The following is a 22,207-nucleotide window of genomic DNA, read 5'->3' on the forward strand; positions in this document are numbered from 1 at the left end:
GTAAAATAGAGACTTATCATTTTTTGTTCATATGACTCTTCCATTTACTATTCAGGCCATTCTAGCTATCTTAGGATAAAATCACCTGGTCCAAGGCTGGGTGCGGGAGGAGCTTACGGATATACTTACTCCCTATTGCTGCCCAGCCTCAGACCCTGCCCCATCCACCTCCCTCTGAGCCACATCCTCTAGGGCGTGCACACACACGCACGCCCCCGTGCACATGCGTGTGCACACACACTCCGGATTGCCAAGGTCGTGAAAAGCTAACAAAACTTGGGGGTTGAGGATCAGAGTTTGAGTCCTGGCTCTGACACAACTTGCCCCGTGACTTTGAGCAAGGGCTGAGCCGGTCGGAAACTTTGTGCTTATTCCCTCTCATTCCGTGTAAACAGCAGCCCTTCCCGCACCAGGAACTCTATCGGTCAGCCTTTTCTGCGTCTTTTCCATACAGCCTCCTCCAGCCAGAGAGCCCTTCTCTGATGAACATTCTATTCACTTTTTATTGGTGACCCAGGGTGAGGTGGGGTATAGTATTAGCTGGGATAGGGCGCAAGAGAACCGTCTGGAGGGATGGGAGTCAAGTGATTGTTAGCATGTGTAAAAACTTTTCAAGCTGAACACTTAAGGCCTGTGCACTATGGGCATGTTGAATGTGTTTTAGTATATTAATATTAAACTATGAATATTTTATTTTTTATACAAAACAATTATTGACTTATTATATTGACTTGTTAATAATATAGTATTAATATTTAATATATTTGATTTTTTAAAGCAAGTGGGAAAAAGATCCTTCCCGGCTTTCTAGTTCAAGCTTCATTTCCCTCCATCCGTTCATATATCCATTCCTTCGACAAATATTTGTGCTCCGGGCAACCCAGGCATGCAGAGGCCCGTTACTGCCGTGGGAGCTCAGAGGTGCAGAACCCTCAGTGGCCCCACATTGTCATGACTGGTGGTGGCTCTCAAGGCTGGTGCACATCCCCTGGGGAAGTTTAAATAGTTGCCCCCAGGACCAGCTTCGTGGGATTGTGACCTGTGTGACGCTTGATGTTCTGCGGATACTATCTTGAAATTCTTTATAATTTTTGATCAAGGGCCTCTACAGATGATGTAGTTGGTCCTCTCTGCCCCCTTCCAGCCAGAACCATAGAATCAGATTCTCCGGGAAGTAGAGTCCAGGCATGAAGATCTCTTTAAAGCTGAATTTCCTTCTGGAGTCATGTCCAGGGCCAGCCCTCATCCTCCAGATACCTGGCTGAAACAGAAGCTGGCACCTGGCTCTCTAGACACTTGTAACTGAGTCGGAACGATAAGACCTCACACGTGAGGGTGTCACAGGAGCAGGTCCCAGGTGGCAGCGGCGACGGCGATCCGTGAGGAAGCTCGGGGAGGCAGGGGGGATCCTCGTGGGGTAGGAATGGTCAAGGAAGGCTTCAGGGAGGAGGTGGCTCATTCGCCATCCTGAAAATGGTGAGAGCAAAGAATGAGAGAGGGGAAGAGGCAGAGGCAGCTAGCATTTAGGAGAGGGAAGGACTCATCTCGGGGAAGGGAGCAAGCAGGCTAACCGTGGTGTGCGGTGTGACTGAGTGGAGGGAGGTGTGGCTGGGAAGCCGGAGTGGGGCGGGATTGGGAAGCACAGGAAATGACAGTCTGAGAAGTCAAAATCCGGTTGGCAATGGGGAGCCGATGAATGTTCTTGGCTCAAGGGTAATGTGCTCCGTGATCGACAATGAATAAACAAAAAGAGGGTGTGGGGGAGCCATGGGGGGGCTGGCCCGCTAAATTGCCAGGGTTTCCAGCCAGAGCTGTGGTCCACCTGCCCTTGGAGGCTCTGCACCCCCTCCCTGTAGGAGGTGTCCTGTCTGTGCAGGAACCCCATGTCCCCTCCGCTGTGGTCCTGGGCAGCAGCGACTGACGCATCCCCAAGAACAACAGACACCGAGCAGGCCCTGTGCTCCCCTTTCTAGGAACGGCAAGCGGTAGGTGGGTGGGCCGGGGGGTGCCCTGGTAAAAAGCGGGGCTGTACTCTCCCACTCCTACCGGGTTCCCCCGCCCAGGTGGGCCACCCCCCTTGCAGGAAGGCAGCTGTCCCTGCCATCCTGTATTTCCCATGGCCTGGGGGACACTGCGGGGGGCGGGGGGTAGGTGAGGGTCCTGTCGGAGTCACAGGAGCCCCCATTTCTGAGTAGCCGGCAGCAGAGCAAATGCAGATCTGTTTGTTTCTCAGCCTCCTGAAATATGTATGCAGGAAGATGAGAAAGGGGTTCTGTTTATTGAACGCATCCTCCAGGGAAGAAGCCACAGGGAACGGGCTGCTTCCCGTGTCTGAGAGCCAATGAGCAGAGAAGGAATTTCTTTGGATTTAAAGCCAGACAGAGCCTGTGTGCTTGCAGAAGGAAGGGGGAGATGGGATTTCTGGAGGGGACCGAAAGCCCCAACCCCCTGCCTCCGGTCCCAGGAAAGCCTTTCGGCACACGCTTTCCTAGTGACTCCAAATACTAACTGAAATCTCAGCCTAGTTCTGTCCTGGGCTCTGCCTCTACTGTGCTGTGTGACCTTGGGCAAGTTACTTGACTTCTCTGGGTCTTTGTTTCCAGCTCTGAAAAGAGAGAGGTATCAGTCCAGTTCTGTCTGTCTCTTGCCAGTGTTTGGAGAGTCAGGGGGGCTGTGGGATGGGGAGCAGTGGAGGGGGAGGAAGGGGCGCAGGGAGCATTATACCACGCAGAAGTCCCCGCTGTGCAGTGCTCGAGGCCAGAGAACTGACCGGAGGCAGGACTGGACGGCCAGCCCAGCCGGCAGCCTCAGCTGCGGCCTGCGGGGTCAGGCCAGAGGGAAGGCTCCCAGGCCCGAGGCCCCCCCGGGACCCCTTCCCTCCCTCCTCCTCCAGCTGAGTCCCGCTGCATGTGTCTCTGAGAACTCGGGCAGGATTTCCTCCCAGGAAGGGGACACGGCTGTCCGGTTTAGACCCCGCGGGAGTCGCAGGCACCAAGGAGCACGGCTGCGCTTCCCCCTGACAGCGGGGCTGGCCTTGTCTTCAGATGTGAAAGTCTGCGCTCTGGGCCCCGAGCGTCCTGGCAGGCCACGCTGCACCCTGTCCTGTTTGGCCCCCGGGGCAGGGCTGCAGAGGCTTCTCCGGGGGCCAAGGTTCGGTTCCCAGCGACATCACTGGCTCGCTGTTCCCAGATCCATGATGGGCCTTGTAAGAGGTGAAGGTCAATAACGGTGTGAGTGTCAGAAGCACCTGAGTCTTGATCCAGGAAGCACCAGCTCCAAGCCAGGCACTGCTCAGAGAGGGGACAGAGGGGACAGGGGTCCCCCACCATTGAGGAAGCTGAGTTCTGCCTGGGAGGCTGACACTGATCCCGAGACGTGATTGGGGCAGCACCGATCGCAGGTCCTGAAGGCCGGGGGCGTGAGAGAGACTGGACGAGGCCCGCAGGAGGAGGTGATGTTCAAGTCTGACGTGTAGGGTAAGCAGGATTCGGAAAGGTGCCGAGCAGGGCATGTGGTGCGAGTGGAGACAAGGACAGCAGTGCTGCTGGGGTATCCAGAGCTTTGGGGTGGCCCAGAGAGGATCAAGTGTGGGGGGCAGGGGCTGGGAGCTGGGGCGGGGGCCACGGGAGGAGCCAGAGAAGTGCAGATTGAGGCTGGGGTCCAGTAGCGGATCAGCCAGTCCAGAGCTTTTCATAGAGAAGAAAGATGATGGAGTCAATAGATCCCATGACGATAAATATTCATCAAGCACATACTCCGCCGGCCACCGTTCTAGGTGACAGGGCACAGCAACATCGCTGAACAAAAGATCCCCCCTGCCCTCAAGGGACTGGCTCTGGAGGCTCAGGAGACAGGAGAGAAGAGAAATACATAAATATTAGGATGTCAGGGTGTCAGGGGGTGGTAAAGGCTGTTGAGACAAATGCATAGGGGCGCCTGGGTGGCTCAGCAGTTGAGCGTCTGCCTTTGGCTCAGGGTGTGATTCCGGGGTCCTGGGATCGAGTCCCGCGTCGGGCTCCCAGCATGGAGGCTGCTTCTCCCTCTCTTCTGTCTCTGTGTCTCTCATGAATAAATAAATCTTTAAAAGAAAAAGAAAAGGAAAAGTGCATTGGGGCTGGGGATGGGGCAATAGGCGAGCAAAGGGCCGGGCTACTTTAGATAAGGTGGCTCTGGAAGGGGGATGTGGAGGCCCAGAGTGGAATGAGGGGAGGGATGGAGCCACGTGGAGTGTGGGAAGCCCTTGCGGGCCGAGAGCAGCAAGCTCTCCGAGTGGGGGAGGCCGCCTGTCCCTGAAGGCGCAGCCAGAGGCCCTGGTCCAGGGCAGTGTGAGGGCAGAGGGTCAGAAAGGAGGCTGAGTCCTCCTCCTTCCCACAGGCTGGCACCTGCTTCCTGCTTGACTACTGTTTGTTGACTGACTGCTTGAGAATGACGGCTCAGAGCAGTGGGGAGAGAGGAGGCAGAAGAGACTGGAGGTCGAGCGCCCAGCAGCCACGTTGAGCTGATGAGGCGCTGACCCAGGGCAGAGGCTGGGGCACAGGGAAGAGGATTCTCCAGGCCCGGTGACTGGGTGGGAGGAGAGGCAGATGGCAGCCAGGTATTCCCGGAGCTGGATCCACAGATCCGTGGGGCATTACCACACCCCCCGCCGCAACCGGTCACCTGAGCCAGCCCAGCCCCTGGCCGGTACCCGTGGAGCAAAACCAGAGCTTCCCCACCCCACTTGTCCTTTTGAGGATGCTCCAAACTGGGCTGCGTGCTCCCGCAGGGCCGGCTGGGCTCGGCAGAAGTCCTCGGGGGTGGCCTCCCCTGCCAGCCTCACCTGGCGTCCAACCTCATTAGTATTTTGAGCAGAAGCATATTTATTTTTTCCTGCGGGGAATTGGTGCCCTGCTCATTTCAAATGGAGTAAAACCAAAGAGCAATTAAGAAGAGGCCCAGCCTTCTCGGGTCAAGGAGAAGAAGGGAGGAGGGAAGTGATGTTGCTACGTTGCAGGCCGCTGGGCACCCACCTCTGTTCCGGGTTGGCCAAGGTTTGGGTGGCCAGGAGGGAGGTGCTGTAGGATTTGAATTCGCCAGTAACAAAATACTAATGATCAACGTTTACCTGGCGCTGAGCATGTGCCAGGGACTATGCTAACTGTTCTACACGCATCTCATTCTTTCAACAGCCTGTGAGGAAAGAGGGTGGGTGGCACGGGGTGTGTTGTGTCCATTTTATGATTGAGAAAACTGAGGCTCAGAGAGTTAAGTAGCGTGTCCCGGGTCCCACAGCTGGTAAGCTGGTGGAGCCAGGGTCCTAGCCCATGCCTGATGCACTGTGGAGCCCACGCCCTTTAGCTACCTGGCCATTTTTGAAATGTCCCTCAAAAGTATTGCATTTAACCCATAGCTTCCCTCTAATTTCTGTTTCCCTCTCATCAAGGGGGAAAATGGGCCAAACAAATAAAAAGCTCTCACTGGGCTGGCACACGGAGGCTTTAGTGGAGTTATTGAGGCTCACAGGACAGAGAGGGGGCTCAGCCAACCTCTGGTCCAGGCTGTGGGGCTGGCCCTGCCCCTCTCCCTGGGGCCTGCAGTTACACCCATTGCTCTTGGTGAGCCGGGGGGCAGCAGGCCTGTCAGGGGCCATCGTGGTGGATGGGACAGGAGGCCTGAGCCGGCCAGGTGGAAACGGTGAGGGCTGGAGAGGGACAGGGCACAGGCTGACAATTTGGAGGCAAGGGGTCGGTGGGGACACGTAAGAGAAAGCAGTCAGTGGGGCACTGGGGTTCCTGGGGCACAAAGGAGGAGCCGGCTCCGGTCAGCGGCCGTGTCCCAGATCCAAGCCCCCCTCAACCGAACCATCTACCTGTTCCACATGCTTGGCTCTGAGAGCATTTCCAACTTTCAGAAAATCAGTTCCCCAGAGGCTGAAGCTCAGGAGGAGAGGGTCGACGGCTGGCCGGAATTGGGGTGTCCTGGCTCCCGGGCCCCTGAGCTGGGTTGCTGGCCAGAGAGAGGGCTGGGGGCAGGGGCTGGAGGGGTGGAGAGAGAGAGAACAAACAGAAGTTTTGCCATCTCTGCTTCTCTGTCTTGCAGGGTCAGTGATTTTGCTAATAGCAACCTCCTGGAAAAAATTGATCCCATTTTCTCAGGATAGGAAGCCTGCTTTCTAAAAAAGTCTGGACCTCAGAGAAGCCAGGGGAAGGCAAGTCCCTGGCAAGCGTCCCCCCCATTTCCCCCCCCACCAGCGCCCCACCCAGCCCACCAGATGCGGGGGGCCTCTCTGCCTTCTCTCCCCAACTCCTTACTTCCCACTCGTGGCTCTGCAGCCAACCTTCGCCCTCCCTGCTCCCTTCCTCTCTCTATGCCGGGCTCTTCTCTGGGCAGCAAGGGGCTCATCTGTCACCTGGTCTGTGTCTGGGGCGCTGTGGGTTTGGTGCAGAAACCTTGCCAGGAAAAAGCGCCCATTCTGCCTGGAAATTCTGGAAGTCTCGCAAGGGTGATGCTGCTTGAGGGAAGCTGGGGGTCGGGAGCTAGGGGGACACGAGCTGGGCTGCCCTGCTCTGAGCCTGTCCTGGCTTTAGGCCTAAGCTGGCTTGGGCTGCCCCGGATTAGGGGAGGGGGCAGGAAGGAAGTCCTACCAGCCTGTACACCTGGAGTCGTTGTCCACCTGGGCAGCAATATTCTTTGGCTTCCCCCTGCCCAGGCCGCTTCGCTGGGTGTTCAAAGCCTTCCCTCTCCGACCACGTTTACTTCCATGGCTCCTGCCCACACCCCGCCCTCGAGCCACACTGGTGTGCTTGCTGCCCCCAGATTCAACGTGTGCCTCCTGCCCCCTGCTTTCAGGGTCCAGCCAAAACGCCACCTCCTCCACGGAGCCTCCTCTGATCTCTCCTCAAGTCCCAACTCTGTCCTTCTGTCACTACTGTGCTAAGAGGGTTATAGCTGAAGATGCCCTACCTCCCCTGCCAGAGGGCAAGCCCCGCGTCCTGAGTGGGAGGGAGCGTGCGATGCCACGGATCCCGTGATGCATTTCTCGTGCCTGGCCCCGTATATGTTCGAGTAGAGATGTTTGAATGACGTATTTGTCTTTTGCACGGACAGAAGGAGCTATTCTGTGCCTGCAGCATGGTTTCAGCCATGTGAGATGCATTTGTCGGCAAATCTATCAAAGGGTGCAGGATAGAGCTCCCCAGCCCTGACCCTGGAAGGGCCTGGGACAGATATAGGGAGCCTATTCTTCTATCTCCCGCTCCCCCCCCCCCAACACTGCTATCGGCTGTGCTGCCCTTGAAGAATTCTAAAGGGGGGGAAGTGTTCCCCAGTGCCTCCCAGACCTCTCGCCCAAGAGAGGCGGTGGCCTGGTGACCTCCTAACAGCAGTGGGCTCTGCTGGGGCTCTCCCGTCCCCTGGGCGGCTGCCATATGCTCTCCGGACGTCCGGGTCTCATTATGCTCCAGCTCAAAAATTCATCTTGGCTAATTGTGCTCGAGGCCTGAGTGAATTCAGGAACTCTCACCCAGCCTCTGTGGGGCTGGAGTTTCCATGGCAACGAGGGAGGTGTTCTAATGAACTGCATCCTTGGAGACCGGCTAGGGGACCCTTGCCTGTCCCTCCTCGTAGACTGTTGGTGCTGCTGGACTGGGGGCCCCCCTCCACACGGGGCCTGGGGCTGGGGAGAGGGGATGCAAGCAACCTCAGCAGACCCCCCCCCCAGGGGGGGGAATCCACAATCCACCCCAACACTGTGCCGCAAGGGATAAAAGACACTCCGATGATCTCAATCTCAGCCTCATTGCAGGTCAGGGAGTTTCCCTTCCTCCACAAACAACTAAACAAATACCCTTTCATCTATAGCACACACACATACTCCGAATTCCATTGCTTTGAGTGCCATCTCTCTGTGGAAGTTGCCCTCCTCCTTGAAGGTCTGGCTCAAATGCCGCCTCCTCCAGGAAGCCTTCCTGGAATCTCTCTTTCTCCCAGCCCCCTTTGCCACTGTGCTTGGTCTGTGCTTCACGATTGTTTTTCAGCACAGTTGCCCAGAAGCGGACTTTGCCAAGTGTACACCAGGTTCATTTCATACCAGGTAACAAGCTCCTCCAAGATAGGTAACTCCCTGCCTACCTCTCTGGAGCCTCAGATGTGGTGGCCTCATAGGGCTCAGAAGGAGAAAAGGGGTCTTTGCTAGAAGCCTCTCTCGGCACTCGGTCCTACCCTGAGGCCCAGGCCTGGGAGCTTCTCTGTCGGTGTGGCTTCTGGAGACCCTCTTCCTCCCACGACTGCATGATGACCAGGAGACAGCTCTCTGTCTTTCCCATCCCTGAGGAAGAAGGGATGCCCAGGCTTTTGGGGGAAAGAGTGGGAACGAAAAAGAGACTAGAAGAAATGAAGACAGCAAGCGGGGGCAGCCCTGGCCCAGGGCCCAGCCTCCTGGCTGCTGGGCCCTTCAGCCCTGCGCCTGGTCCCCCACAGGGGAAGACGAGTGGGGGAGGAGGGTCGGGGGTGGGGAGAAGAGAGATGCAAACCCAGCGATTTCTCCACATCCACCGCACTTCCTTCTCATCTGTCCTGCTGACTCTTGGTCTCCAGAAGTGACCTGGAGACAGAGGAATGAGAGGGGAGGAGGCCGCCTGTCTGGCTTTTAATTAAAAGAGACAGGATACCTCCCAGCCAGCCTTTTGGGCAGTGGCACCCTGCAATGTGTGTGTCTCCCTCAAGGGATGGGGTGGTGGGCGAGTTTCTGGGTGTGTGAACGGCTGACAGAGAGGAGAGATTTGAAAAACCATCCGGAAAGCGGAGTCATCTTCTTGATCCCCCATGCCCTCTCCTCTTTAAGGCCACCAACTGTCCTTGAGCACCTGCCGTGTGCCAAGCCCTGGGCTGGGCCCTGGGGATGCAGTGATGGATGAGATGCCTCCCTGGCCACCAGGGCAGCGGGGAGGGTGGGAAGGATGTTGGGACCCACCTGTCACTGGGCCTTCCTTCACCCGACATCCCCCGAGTGCTGCCTTTTTGTAAGCACTGACGATAAAACGAGGGACCTGGCAGCTTGACGGTCAAGGACAGGTGCAGGGCAGTGCAGGGTGTGGGGCCTGATGCTCACAGTGCTGGGTGAGGAACCGAGGCAGAGGGAAGTACAAGGAGGCCTGGGGCAGGAGCAGCTAACATAGTCGAGGGGAATCGGAAGGCTGGCCTGAGGAAGTGGCCCTGGAGCAGAAACCCAAAGGAGGAGGAGGATTTGACCAAGTTAGGAAACGTGGCTGAGAGAGAGGAAACTAGCATGTGCAAAGGCCCGGAGAAGAGAAACAGACTCCATGGGCCAGGAAGAAGCTGAGTGCATTCGGGGCTTCCGTGTGCCGTGCTGGGTGCAGGCCGAAGAGGGGGCCTCCGGTATCCAATGTGCAAGGACCACAGATTTGTTCCTGAGGGCAGAGGAGGGGGCTGTTTACTGGCTTTACACAGGGGAATGACACTGGATTTAGGTTTAAAAGGGTCACTCGAGTGTGTATTCTTTTGTGATGAAAAAATTAAAAGATTCCCAGGGTTGTTTTTTTTTTTTAAGATTTTATTTATTTATTCATGAGAGACACAGAGAGAGGCAGAAACACAGGCAGAGGGAGAAGCAGGCTCCATGCAGGGAGCCCGATGTGGGACTCGATCCCAGGACCCCGGGACCACGCCCCGAGCTGAAGGTGGGCGCTCAACCCACCTCAGCCACCCAGGAGTCCCAGATTCCCAATTTTTCATGGAAGATCACTCTTGGTGCCGTGAGGGGAAGCTAGTGAGAGGCAAGGAGGGTATCGCAGCGATTGGGATATTTGGCCCACATTAGGGTCTGACTCTGACACACGCATACTTTACATAGACGTTTTCATTCACCTTGATACAGACATTTCAGGCCACTAAAGAGAAAGAGGAGCACAATGGCTCTCGCTGGTTTTCTAACATGTGTCTTTAACTCCTGTCTGGCTCTGTTGTGTCCCCAAGTTAAACAGGATCCAGTGGTCATCTCCATGGTTCCCGGGGCTCTTATTGCCCTGGTTGGTGAGGGTCCCGTAGTTTGCCTGCTTTGGGGTGTCTCCTCTTTTATTGCCCCTTGTGGGGGAAGGATGGTAGCTGTGAGTTTCATAGCTCTCCACCCCAGTGAAGGGAAGTTCAGCGAGATAAGCAAAGCCCACTTTCTTCCCCACTAAGAACACAAAGAAGTAATTCCTTCCTTCCTTTCTTTTTTTAAAAGATTTTATTTATTTATTCATGAGAGACACAGAGAGAGAAAGTCAGAGACGCAGGCAGAGGGAGAAGCAGGCTCCTCAAGGGGAGCCCAATGTGGGACTCGATCCCAGGACCCGGGATCACACCCTGAGCCGAAGGCCAGATGCTCAACCACTGAGCCACTCAGGTGTCTTGAAGTAATTCCGTTCTGCTCTTCTAATAGAAGTATTTCATGGAAGCAAATCTGTTTTGTGGGCAAAGAGGGACTGCTTGTACGAGTCATGCACACACACATAGTTATTTCTCTTGTTGGGATGCGTGCAATTTTATTTTAGAGGAGGGGGCACAGAGCTTTGCAACCCCTTGCTTGGAAACAGCTGTCTCATGGGATTAACGCCTGTTTCCCCCTGAGCAGGAAGGTGCTAGAGAACCCCCTGCCCAGTTTGGGTTTGGGAGGGCAGGTGACAGATATCAGGTGGCCTGGGCTTAGGGAGAGAGTAGCCAGGTCGGCTGCTTTCAGATGCAGAATTGTCCCTGTCCTGTGCACTCATGCACCATCAAAGTCCCAGGGCTGGCAAGTGCCCGGCTTCTAGCAGGTGACTGGTTTACTAAACTAGGTGCTGGGTGGCTGAGTGGCTGACCAAAGCAATGACTGAGTTGAATGAATGGATGGGAAGATAGCACAGAGGAGGGGATGTTGGCCTGGAACCTCTAAATAATCATGATCCAGTACACACAAGGATGCTAAGGCGAGGCATGGTGACAGAAGGGCCTTCATGGAGGATGAGCCACGGGGACAGTGCGAGGTCACCCAGTAGACGCCAGCAGTCTGCATCTCCCAGAGCAGAGCCAGGTGCACCCGGTGTCTTGAAGTGGTTGTCCCCCGCCTCCCTCCCCATTCATATGTTGAAGCCTTAACCCCCAGTGGTGACTGTATTTGGAGATGGGGTCTTTGAGGAGATGATTCAGGATGAACCAGGGAAGAAAGGTGGAGCCCTAATCCTGTAGGACTGAAGTCCTTATGAGAGAAGCAAGAGACACAGGAGTGTGCGGTACGCAGAGGAAAAGCCATGTGAGCACCAGGAAAGGGAGGGCTCCCTGGAAACCAATCCTGCCAGCCCCTTGATCTCATCGGAACTGTGGGGGGGTTTAATGCAGCCAGCCTGTGGCGCCCTGTCACGGCAGCCCTAGCAGAGGAGCACGCATGGAGACGCTGGAACTCAGCTGGGAGGTCAAGGTGGACAGAGCAAGGGGGGGCGGGGGGCAGGAATTCAGAAGGGCAGCTGGTCTCCTTCGGAGACTCATTCTAGAACGTGCACAACCCTGGAGATTCTGAACAAGAGGCCGGCTGTGGGGTCAGACTGGTGGGGCCCAGATCCCGGCCTCTTCCACCCTACAGCTATGAGGTCCAGGACGGGTTTTAAACCTTCAGTTTCCCCATCTGTAAATGGGGATAGTAAGAGTAGTCACTTCGGTCACCCCCTTGTACAAGTAGCATCGTGAGCATCAAGTTTCCTCACCTACAAAAGGAGTGAACACAGAGCCTGGTGCACAGTAAGCCCCCACCGCCCCCCGGAAACATACCCGCCCCTCTTTATCCCCACTGTGTTTGCTGGCTCACGATGTCACTTAGATGTCCCCTCATGTCACACGAATTCCAGGGGCTCCAGCCATTGCTCCGAATGTGTTGAGACCTACTTGGGAGCATCTTTCAACACAAGCTTCTAAGTAAGGTCAGGAAATCATTTGGAGCTTCATGGCCAGCCTCCCCCCACCCCCTCACCAAACCATCATTCCCTCCTTGAAAAGACCAAGCTTGTGTCTACATAACTCTGCTTGTGGCTAAGGAGAGGAACCCTATTAGTGAGGGGCAAAGCTATGCCCTCACTGAGGCCATCCCTAGCCAGTCCTAAGTGGGATTTCACTCCGGGAATTTAAAAAGTAATTTTTTGGTGTTTGTTTAAAGAAAAAAAAAAAAGTGTTGATTTGCTCTCCACGATGTGGTTAGAATACGTGCATGTCCTTCCCAGGTTCCCAGGGGGCTACTCCCCGGAAGGCCAGCTCTCTGTATGTATCAGGCCTAACCTAAAACAACCATTTCACTTCTGTGTAAATCCAGTGAGTTCTTTGTGCTAGCATCCCAACAATCAGAGGTCCTGGGAACCCGTGCAAAAGTGAGATTGTAGGTGCCTTCGTTATGTTTGGTTATATGTCTCCTTTCGCCTTTCTCTATTATTTATTATCTTGCTCGTTTGGAGAAAATTAAGCAAACTTTTAAGAAGCCTTCTAAAAGAGAAAGAAACTCCAAACTTCCAGCTGCCCCGGGTTGTCCTCGGTCCTGTGGCAGTGTGTTCCAACGCTGTAGGAGCCGTTATCAAGGACACATAAAAGTAAAGGAGTATCAGCCTTTTGCAAAGCAGTTTGGCAACATGCATCACAAGCCACAAAAATGTCCATATCCTGTGACCTAGTAGTAATCCCGCTTCTGGGAATCTGTCCAAAAGAAATAATCCAAAGACGCAGAAAGGCTCTATGCATCAAAATGCTCATCATGGCATTATTTATAACAACAAAAGATGGGAAGCAAAATAAAGGCCTCGCAATATGAGACTGGCTAAGTAAATTAGGCAGCATTTATTCAATAGAACATTTTGCAGCTGTTAAAAATTCTAATACCAAAATGATATGGCAATGTGGAAAAATGTTCATGCTGAGTGAAAAGGAAAGGATGCGGAGTTTTTCTGCACACCGTGGTTATCGCTGTGTAAAACCAAATGGAGGGAAAGTGGACAGGACCTAGAGGCGGGCCGGGGGAGAAGGGATGGGGGATTCACAGATGCTCTGAGGTTTGAGGGTTGATCCGCTTGGTAGATGGAAGTCCCACTTACTGGGAGTCACTGTGGCCGAAGAGGAGCAGATAGGGGTGGGGAGAGGATCAGTAATCTGTGCCTATGTGTTAAGCCAAGCATGCATGGGAAAATCCAAATGGATGGGATGAACTCTCAGGAATGAGGCCCAGGCCCAGGGTGGAAATTGCAGAGCCGTCAGCTTGTAGATGGTGTGAAATCCCCGAGTGTGGATGACCCGAGGCAGGGCAGTGGGTCTCAGCCATGACACAGCACCAACGGAGGTCCCTCCGGGCGTTGAATCAGAATCCCTGGGTAGATCATATCAGTGTTTGTTCAGAGCTCCCAGGTAACCCAGGGGTGGGGGCAGCTGGGTCAAGGTGAGAGAAGGGGGTGGCCGGGCTTGAACCTTGCTGAGATTAAGGACAGGAAAATCCCCCAGAGGTGACTGAGGAGGTGTGGCCAAGAGAACGTCAAGGAGGGGGGAATGGTCATCCGTACCAACTAGCACCCAACTGCAAGAGTTTTGAGCTGCTTCTGGGTGGAAGAGGCCATGTGGAAAGCGCGGTTTGGATACAGAAACGTTGAACTGATGGGGATGTTTTGCTAGCTCATGGGTATCGCAGGGCAGAGTATTTGAAACTGGGACAGACAGAAAAATCTGGAACATAACTTAGCACAGAGTTGCATATGCCCCGGTATCTCTGGTCAGCCTCTGATGGCTCCAGATAGGGGGTGGTTTCTTGAGCAGAGCAGTGGGCATGGAAGACATTTTTGGCATCCCCTGGAGCTGCTGGCACAGGACTGGCACTTTGTAGGTGTTCGATACAGCCTTCATTAACTGTGGATGATTCAGAGCCGAGGAAAGGGTGTCCCATACTGGGGGGGGGGGGGGGACACTACAAAAAGGAGCCTTCTCTCATGTTCTGAGTGTCTCCCGGCTTTCTCTCTGGCTCACCAGGATAAAGACAGACATTGGGGTCTTTTGGAGTCGATGGAGGGGTTAGCAAGGAGTCTCATGGGTTCTGTGGTCAGACGATCATGGGTTCTGTGGGTCAGACGCAGCACAAAGACAATAGCTTGTCCCCCTTCCACAATGTCTGGGGTCCTAGGTAGGATAATGCAAATGATGAGGGGTGACTTGAAGAGCTAAGGGGCTTGAATCATCTGGAAGTTTCTTCGCTCCCTTGTCTGGTGCCTGAACTAAGGTGACGTGACTGACGGCAGGCTCATTTGGGACTGGGGACTGGAGCATCTATACGTGACAGCGCTGTGTGGCTTGGGCTTCCTCATGACATGGTGGCCTAGAGTAGTCAGATTTTTTTTTTTTTTTTTTTTTTTACATCATGACTCGGGGCTTCAGAAGCAAGCATTCCAGCAAACAAGATAGAAGAGGCATGGCTTCTTATGACCTAGTGTCACTTCCACACCTGGATTCAAGGGGACTGGACATGGAACCCACCTCCAGGTCTTCTTAAAATGGTACTTCTCTGGCTCTCTCGAAGGTGGGTCAGACTAGATCTCCAGGAGTGGGCACCATCCCGTGTTCATGTGGCTGGCTTTTCTGAGAGCCCACAGCCTTTATCATCTTCCAGTCAAAACTCGGGCTCTGCCTCTGGGCAAACCTCTCCTCTCTCTGCAGCCACCCCCAAACCTGGTGGCTTCCCCAGGGGTGCCTGTGGGTCCAGAGCCAGAAGCCAGAGCCTGTCCTGTGACCTGAGCTGTGCAGTCCCCAGGGTCGGTCTCCTATGGCAGCTACCACGGCCAGACCCCAGCAGTGGTGGTCACAGTCTCCAGGCCTCCTGGGGAAATAGCCAGCAAGGCCGGCTCTCCGTCCCCATGCTCTGCTCCCCTGGCCGGGCCAATCCGAGCAGGCTGACCTTCTGGCTGGCAGGGAGCCTGGCTCTCTCCACCTTCTCAGGTGTGTGTGTGCGTGTGCACATGGCGGGGCGCACTTCTGTTTTTCAAGGATTTGGAGGGGAATGAATTTTTGGAGAATGACATGAAGACCCAAGTCAGAGAAATGCCCCCCAACTTCTTCCCCCTTCCTTCTAGCCTAGAGAGGAACCACCCCCCTGGAACCAGAACCCCAAACCCTGAGTAATTGGGGCCTCCAGGCTTCGTTCTCCACCCCTCCCCTGCCAGACTCCTGGTGGCCCTTTCTCAGGAGTGAGGGGGCTGCAGGAGGGGACTTGGAGTTCTTCCTCTTGTCATCATCATCATCGCCATTATTCGCCACCTCCTGGGTGCACGATTCCAGCCCCCCACCCATCCATTCAAGTGTTGCAGCAGTATTTACTAAAGCTGCGGGAGCAAGAAGTCCAGTCCAGCTGTCCTCAGGTGGCAGCAGTGGAAAGGGCCGAGGGCATGGGTGCTAGCACAGTGTGCCTGGGGAGCAGGGAAGGGGTCACAGACGAGCAGTGTTGACCTGTGCCCCTGGAGGGCAGGGGGTGGGGGGGCGCAGGGGCTGGGATGTGGTCCCAGCAGGTGGGGAACGGAGAGGGGGAGGAAGCTATGGGTGACTGGAGTGACCTGAGTGTGGGGCCTCGTCCCAGGGTGCAGGCACCCTGCAGGGGCACATTTGCTCCATGGAGAGAATTAGCCCTCACCCGCCAGCATTCCGCTCTTGAGCCTTTCCTAGCAGAGGGGAAGAGGGTTTGGTGACCTGGCTCACACACACCGGGCGGTAGGAATGGGCTTTCATCCCTCTCCTGGCGAGGGTCTATGTTTAAGGAGGCGCTGGCTGTGTGAGCTCCGGGATGAGGGGATCCCCACAATGAGCATCTAGTAGGTGGTAACAGGCATTTGAACCATCGTGGGGTCAATGGAAAGAAGAGGTGTGTGCGGAGTCGGGGAGTATCCAGGGCTCCATCTTCTCTCTGCTGCTGGCCGCCCCCAGCTCCTTCCCATGCCTGGCCTAACATTCAGGTGCTGCTGGCCCTTGGCCTCGTCACTCCCATTCTTTACCTGGAGCATCCTATGTGACTTAACCAAAGGCCTAAGAGCTACGGGTAGAAGGCTGCTGCTCGAGCTGCCCCGGGGTGAGCTGGGGTCAGTTGGTGAGGACGTGGGATTGAGAGCCGCTTTGCACCGCACGCGGTGTGGATGGGCCTTCTGGGCCTCATCACTGGCTGTGATGGCAGACGGGATGGAATGGGGCGGGGGAGCCCAGAGATCCCACTCGGTACACTGGCTTGACCTGGAATCCACATGAGTCATCCACATTGGCCCCCTAGCCCATCCCCGAGGGGCCCCATCATTGTGCAACCAGCCTCTCCCCTCCACCCACCAGTTTTCTTAGTGGAAACCCGGCCAGAGACTCAGGCACAGAGAGAAAATCGGATGTGGTGATTATTCCAGTTGTTAGTCAAAATTAACTAGGTGGCTATTTACTGAGCACCCCCTACAAGGTGAGCCTTGGAGATGTGTCAGAAATGGACCCTGTCCTCAGGAGGCCAGCAGCGCTCAGTAAATGTAAACGGGTAGAGACCAGAAGAGGAGCTAGGGCCTCACAGGAAAGCACATGGTCTCCAGTGCCCGGCTTAGGAAGCAGGCGCTGAGCCACTCCCTGACCCCGTGGGGGATGAGCTGGAGGCAGGCTCAGCTCCTGGGTGCACCCCTTCACTGCCTACCCTAGATTTGACATCCCAGACCAGTCGCTGCCTGACCCCGTCTTCCCAGGCTGGTCCCCTGCCCTGATCTCCAGACGCCCTGTTCCAGCAACAAGCTCCCTGCTCGTTCCCAAATGGCCCATGAACTTCACCCGCTGTCCACTCATGCCTTTGCTCCTCTACGCCAAATGCCACCCCTCCCTCCCTTGCCCCTGGTTCTGTATTCCGAATCTGGAATCTGAGTTAAGCTTCAGGCAGATTCCCATGCCCGCTTTTCCTCGAATCCTTCCCCATCTTTCTATTGGAATTAATCAGTCATTGTCCCGCCTCCTGCCCAGCATGGCAGTTAGTTGTCCAGCTCAGGCACTTACTGGATTGTGAGCAAAAGTAGTGCCTTTTTTTTTTTTTTTTTAAGAGGGAAGATGAGACATAGTGGGTTAACCTGAGTTAGGCTCTCAACTCAACTACTTACTAACTTATGTCCTTGTGCAGATGACCTAGTAAGCCTGAAACTCAGTTCTGTTGTCTGTAGAATGGGGACAATATAGTACCTGCCTCCTAGGATTGTCACTAATGATCGGGGCAGCTTGGTGCCTGATGAGTTATTGTATGTTCTGTAGGTGTGTCCCCCCTCCCATTCTGCTTTGCAGTCCTTTGGTCCTAATGCTGTGCCTTGCATAGATAATATGTTCAGTAATCGTTTGATGAATAAAATGAGTGGCTTGAGCCCAGAAAAAACCTCAAAGCATATACAGTCAGCTAATTTTTGATAAGGACTCCAAGAATGTACACAGTGGGAAAGACAGTCTCTTCAGTGGTATTGGGAAAACTGGGTATCCACATGCCAAACAATGAAATTGGACCCTTATCTTGAAGCACACATAAAAGTCAACTCAAAATGGATTTAAAGACTTAAATGTAAGACATGAAACTGTAAACATTCTGGAGAAAAAAAAAAAAAGAAGGAGAAAGCTCCTTTACGTTGGCCTTGGCAGTGATGTTTTTGGATATCCAAAACACCAAAGCTCAGACAACCAAAGCAAAAATAAACAATTGGGATTACGTCAAACTAAAAAATCCTGCAAAGCAAAGGAAACCATCTACAAAATGAAAAGGCAGTCTACAGACTGGGAGAAAAAACTTTCAAACCATATATCTGATAAGAGGTTAATGTGCAAAAATATACAAGGGACTCCTACAACTCAATAGCAAAAAGACAAACAGCCTCATTTTAAAAATTGAGCAAAGAATTTGAAGAGACGTCTTTTCCAAGAGCAATCTACAAATGGCCAACAGGTACATGAAAAGGTGCTCACCATGACTCATCATCAGAGGAATGCAAATCAGAACCATAATGAGATATCACCTCACACCTGTTCAGATGGCTAGTGTCAGATAATAAAATAAAAGATAACAAAGCAAAACAAAAAAGATAACATGTGTTGGCTTGGATGGAGAGAAGAGGAAACACTCGGGGCATGTTGGTGGGGATGTAAATGGGTCCAGCCACTATGAAGAATAGCATGGAAGTTCCTCAAAAAACTAAAAATAGAAATCCCATATGATCCAGCAATTCCTCTTCTGGGTATACAGCCAAAGGAAATGAAGTCAGTACTTTGAATAGATATCTGCACCCCCATGTTCACATCATTATATACAATAGCCAAGATATGGAAGCCACCTAAGTTTCCATCAGGGGTGAAGGGATACAGAATTGTGACATGTTTGATATGTGTGTGTGTGTGTGTATATGGAACCAGACCAAGACTCCACCTTAAAGAAGGAGATCCTGCCATTTGTGACAACACAGATGAACCTGGAGGGCCTTGCACTATGTGAAATAAGCCAGGCACAGGATGAAAAAAAAATGCATGATCTCACTTACATGTAGAGTCTAAAGAGCCAAATTCATAAAGGCAGAGAGCGGAATAGTGGTTACGACGGGTAGGGATGGGATGGGGTGGGGGGCAGGTAATGGGGAGATGTTGGTCAAAGGGTGCAAAGTGGCAGTTCTATGGGATGAATAAGTCTAGAGATAGCATGGTGACTCTAGTTAATCATATTATATTAAAACCTGGAAATTAAAAAAAATAAAAATAAAAAATAAAAAATAAAACCTGGAAATTTGCTAAGAGTAGATTTCAGGTGCTCTCCCCATATGCGAGAGTGCGCACACACACATGCACACACACGCTAACTGTAGAAAGATGTTGATTAGCTTGGCTTTGGTGACCATTTCACTACACACACACACACACACACACACAAAATCATTATGTTGTACACCTTAAATATATACAACTATTATTTAAAAATAAAATAATTTTCTTTAATGAAATGAGCTTTAATGAGCTACTTGATTGAGTTGCATCTGTTTCGGAACCATAAGATGTCCGAGTCAGAAGGGACCTTAAAGATCACTTGGGTTCTGCTCTCCATTCATATTTCCTGAAACTGACCACTGGAGAGCACATGATGATGTACTGAAGGTCACTTTAAAGAGTCGCAATGTGAATCTTAGTCTCCTGGTCCCCGTCCAAGACTCTGACCATTCCCAACATTTGGCTGGTCCCTTGGGGCCACTGAGCATGGGCACCACCAGGATGTGGATCCTTTGTTATAATCCTGCATCTTCATGCTCCTCTGCTCTTCCCCGCCCCACCCTTTTGTCCTACTCATCCAAATACCTCTAGGAGGTTTGGCACAACATCCAAAGATGGTAGAGACCTGGCTTTCCCTGGCTCTGCAGGGATGCAGTTTTGCTCCAGCTTGCTGATTCCTCTGGGAAAACTTGTGCCCTTTGCTTTAGTCTCACGTCCCTTCTGCATTTTCCCTGATGTCCCCTCCTCACATACATCCCTCTTACTTGCCCATCCCTCCCTATCCCTTTGCCCCTTCCCAAAGCACCCTGTGCCTTTAAGTTCTGTTGAAAGAAACCTGGCCTCAGCCTAGATCCTATGTCCATCTTCTATACCTGAGAGTACGTCTCTCCCAGAGTCCCATCTCTCAGGGAACTTTTCATTTTCCTTATTCAAATGGCTTATCACCTTGCAGAGTGTGATACTCTACTCCCCAGTAGAAGGATTCCAGCTTCTGTGAGGCAGCTTTGGGAGGCCAATGTGCCATCAGGCTTATCCAGAATGTTCACATCTAGAAACAGAGCGACAGAGTGAAAATAGTCTTTAGACCATCCTGTCCCTTGACTCCAACAGAGATACCAACCAACACCCAGACATGTCAGGTAGCACCTTTCATTCGACACCCTGGAAGGGGCCAAGGAAAAACCCCGAGAGGGAGCACAAAAGAAGCATTTTGCACAAGGCTTTATTTGTGTTGGCAAAAAAATTGGGAAATATTCCACGTACATCCATGAACATTTCATGAACAACAACCAAGCTAAACCAACTGCGGTTCTTCAACACAAGGATATGCACCCCAGGCACTGAGTACAACTCATGGGGACAGTCTCTGTATAGACGTGTGTGTGCTCACCATGGTTCTATCTGTTCCACTGTATTCGTTTCTACATTGACTTTTAAAATTACAATATCTTTTTTAGATTATACAAGTGACATTTTCTCATTCTGGAAATTTGGAAAATCAGAACACCGTAAAGATGGAAATAAAATATCACCCTTTAGCCTACTCTCTCAGGGTACTACCCTTTGTATTTTAGGCTTTCTCCTTTCACTTAGATTTTTTTTTTCCTCTGAGTGTATGTGAGCTTATCCTACCCTGTGCATTTATTATTATGATATTGTATCGAGAGCATTCCTCCATGGTATTATTTACACCATATTTCATTGATTATAATATTTTTTTTACATTTTGTGATCCCTGAAATTGCAATTGTATTTTCAATTGATAGCATGTTGCAGTTAATGACTTCATTTTTTTTTCCTCTGAATAATATAAAGTAATGGTCAGTCCTAGAAGTGGTTGATTTAGATTTGATGAAATGTGGTATATCCTTTTTATGTTTGTGGAACAGTCTATCCTATAAACGTGAACATACTTGATTTTTTTAAGATTTTTTATTTATCATTTGAGAGAGAGCAAGAGAGAGCATGAACAGGTGGGGAGGGGCAGAGGCAGAGGGAGGAGCAGACCTCCCCCCATCCCTCCGCCGAGCACGGACCCCGATGTGGGGCTCGATCCCAGGTCATGAGATCATGACCTGAGCCAAATGCAGACACTTAATGGACTGAGCCACCCAGGCGCCCCAACATAGTTGATTTTATCAACCTCTTATTATTGGACATTTAGGTGGGTCCAATTTTCGACTTTTAAGTAATATCCAATATGTGAAATGCATCCCATTGATCGTTGTTTATTGGGGTGGATTCTTAAGAATAGATACAATGAGACAAAATGAATGAAGATTTTAAAGGCTCTTGATGTCTTTTCCATATACATGTTGACAAGGACCAAAAGTGAATATAGAGGGATAAAGATAGGCATTGAATTTAGCAAGTTCTTATTTTCTATGCAGTTCTTTGTGTGCAGACATTGAAATGATGATCGTAAGGCCAAATCAGCAGTAACTCCACTTATTTATGGGGGTAGTGTGCAAGGAGGAGGAAGAGAGAATGGGAGAGAACTTAGGAGACTGAGAAATGCCCAGCACTGCAGGGGAGCCCTCAAATCCTGGAATGGATGATGGAGGAGGGAGTGCTCTGATCTGAGGTCTGGGGTGGGCAGGAGAGCTGTGGGGATGAGGGGAGGTCATTTGGTCGGATTTTGCATACTGCTAATTTCTGGGAGCCAGGCTCTCCCACTAGCTGGAGCACAACATCTAGAAAGCCCATTAACGGAGTGGGGCCAGGAAACCCGGGTTCCAGCCGTGGCCTGCTGGTAACTTACTCTCTAGCTGCTGACCTTGAACACACATGACTTGTTTCCCCCTCCATAAATGAGGGAGTGGGATTGGATGATTTGGGGATTCCTCCAGTGTGTAGATCGATAGCTTGGGAGTGCCCAACACGTGGGGAGAGACAGATGGCAGCGCCTGGTTTATAACCCATCTCGGCCCTCCCCACCCCACTTGTTCCTTGGGGCCTAGAACAACTTCCTTGGCATCTCTTACCAAGGCAGAACAACAGAGCCATTAACCACCCCCAGGCCTGCACAGGGAATTGGCATGGCCGGGCTTAGCACAACATGAGACTCCCCTCCCTAACTGCACCAACACTGATGACTCCTCAGAGAAACCCATCATCTTCTCTTCTTGCCCAGAATTTCCAGGAGAGGCCATGGGATTGACAAGACTCTAGTCCTGGCTCGTGTGCCGTGTCTTCCCTGGCTTTTCTGAAGCACAAGACAGACACCCCCCGACCCCCACCCGCACCCCTGGAGTCATGAAAGAGTGAGAAATGGGATCAGAAATAGGATTTCGGTTCGGGCTGGTCTTTAAAGGCCATAAACATGGCATAAAGTGGCATAAACAAAATTGAAGTTGATTTCTCTCTTACATTGCATCTAGATAGAAGAATCTGGGCTGTTAAGGCGGCTCTCCTTTCCAGAGGGCTCGGGGCCCAGGTTCCTTCTGTCTTT

General features: G+C 52.4%; 1 protein-coding gene and 1 long non-coding RNA gene across 6 annotated transcripts in view; one reads left to right on the plus strand and one right to left on the minus strand.

The window, feature by feature from the left end:
• The window catches only part of CORO2B (coronin 2B), a 133,472-nt gene that overhangs the window by 12,977 nt on the left and 98,288 nt on the right, over positions 1–22,207 (plus strand). The window contains exon 1 of one of the 4 annotated variants that reach the window (XM_038580822.1): positions 1,817–1,985. The exons of 2 other annotated variants lie outside the window; for them this stretch is intronic. The gene's annotated coding sequence lies outside the window, so the exon portion shown is untranslated. Of the gene's footprint in view, positions 1–1,816; positions 1,986–11,590; positions 11,752–22,207 lie in introns of those variants that run through there. One more of the 4 variants, XM_038580821.1, reaches the window with a different exon arrangement.
• LOC111093396 lies at positions 441–7,519 on the minus strand. 2 transcript variants are annotated; one of them, XR_005381812.1, is made up of 4 exons: positions 6,943–7,519; positions 5,849–6,014; positions 2,510–4,078; positions 441–1,467 (listed from the first exon to the last, which is right to left on the minus strand). It is a non-coding gene; the product is annotated as an uncharacterized LOC111093396 (long non-coding RNA). The 2 variants fall into 2 exon arrangements; XR_005381811.1 differs by having other exon boundaries at positions 6,624–7,519.

Source organism: Canis lupus, chromosome 30, assembly GCF_011100685.1.
Source record: "Canis lupus familiaris isolate Mischka breed German Shepherd chromosome 30, alternate assembly UU_Cfam_GSD_1.0, whole genome shotgun sequence".
NCBI classification, from domain to species: Eukaryota; Metazoa; Chordata; class Mammalia; order Carnivora; family Canidae; genus Canis; species Canis lupus.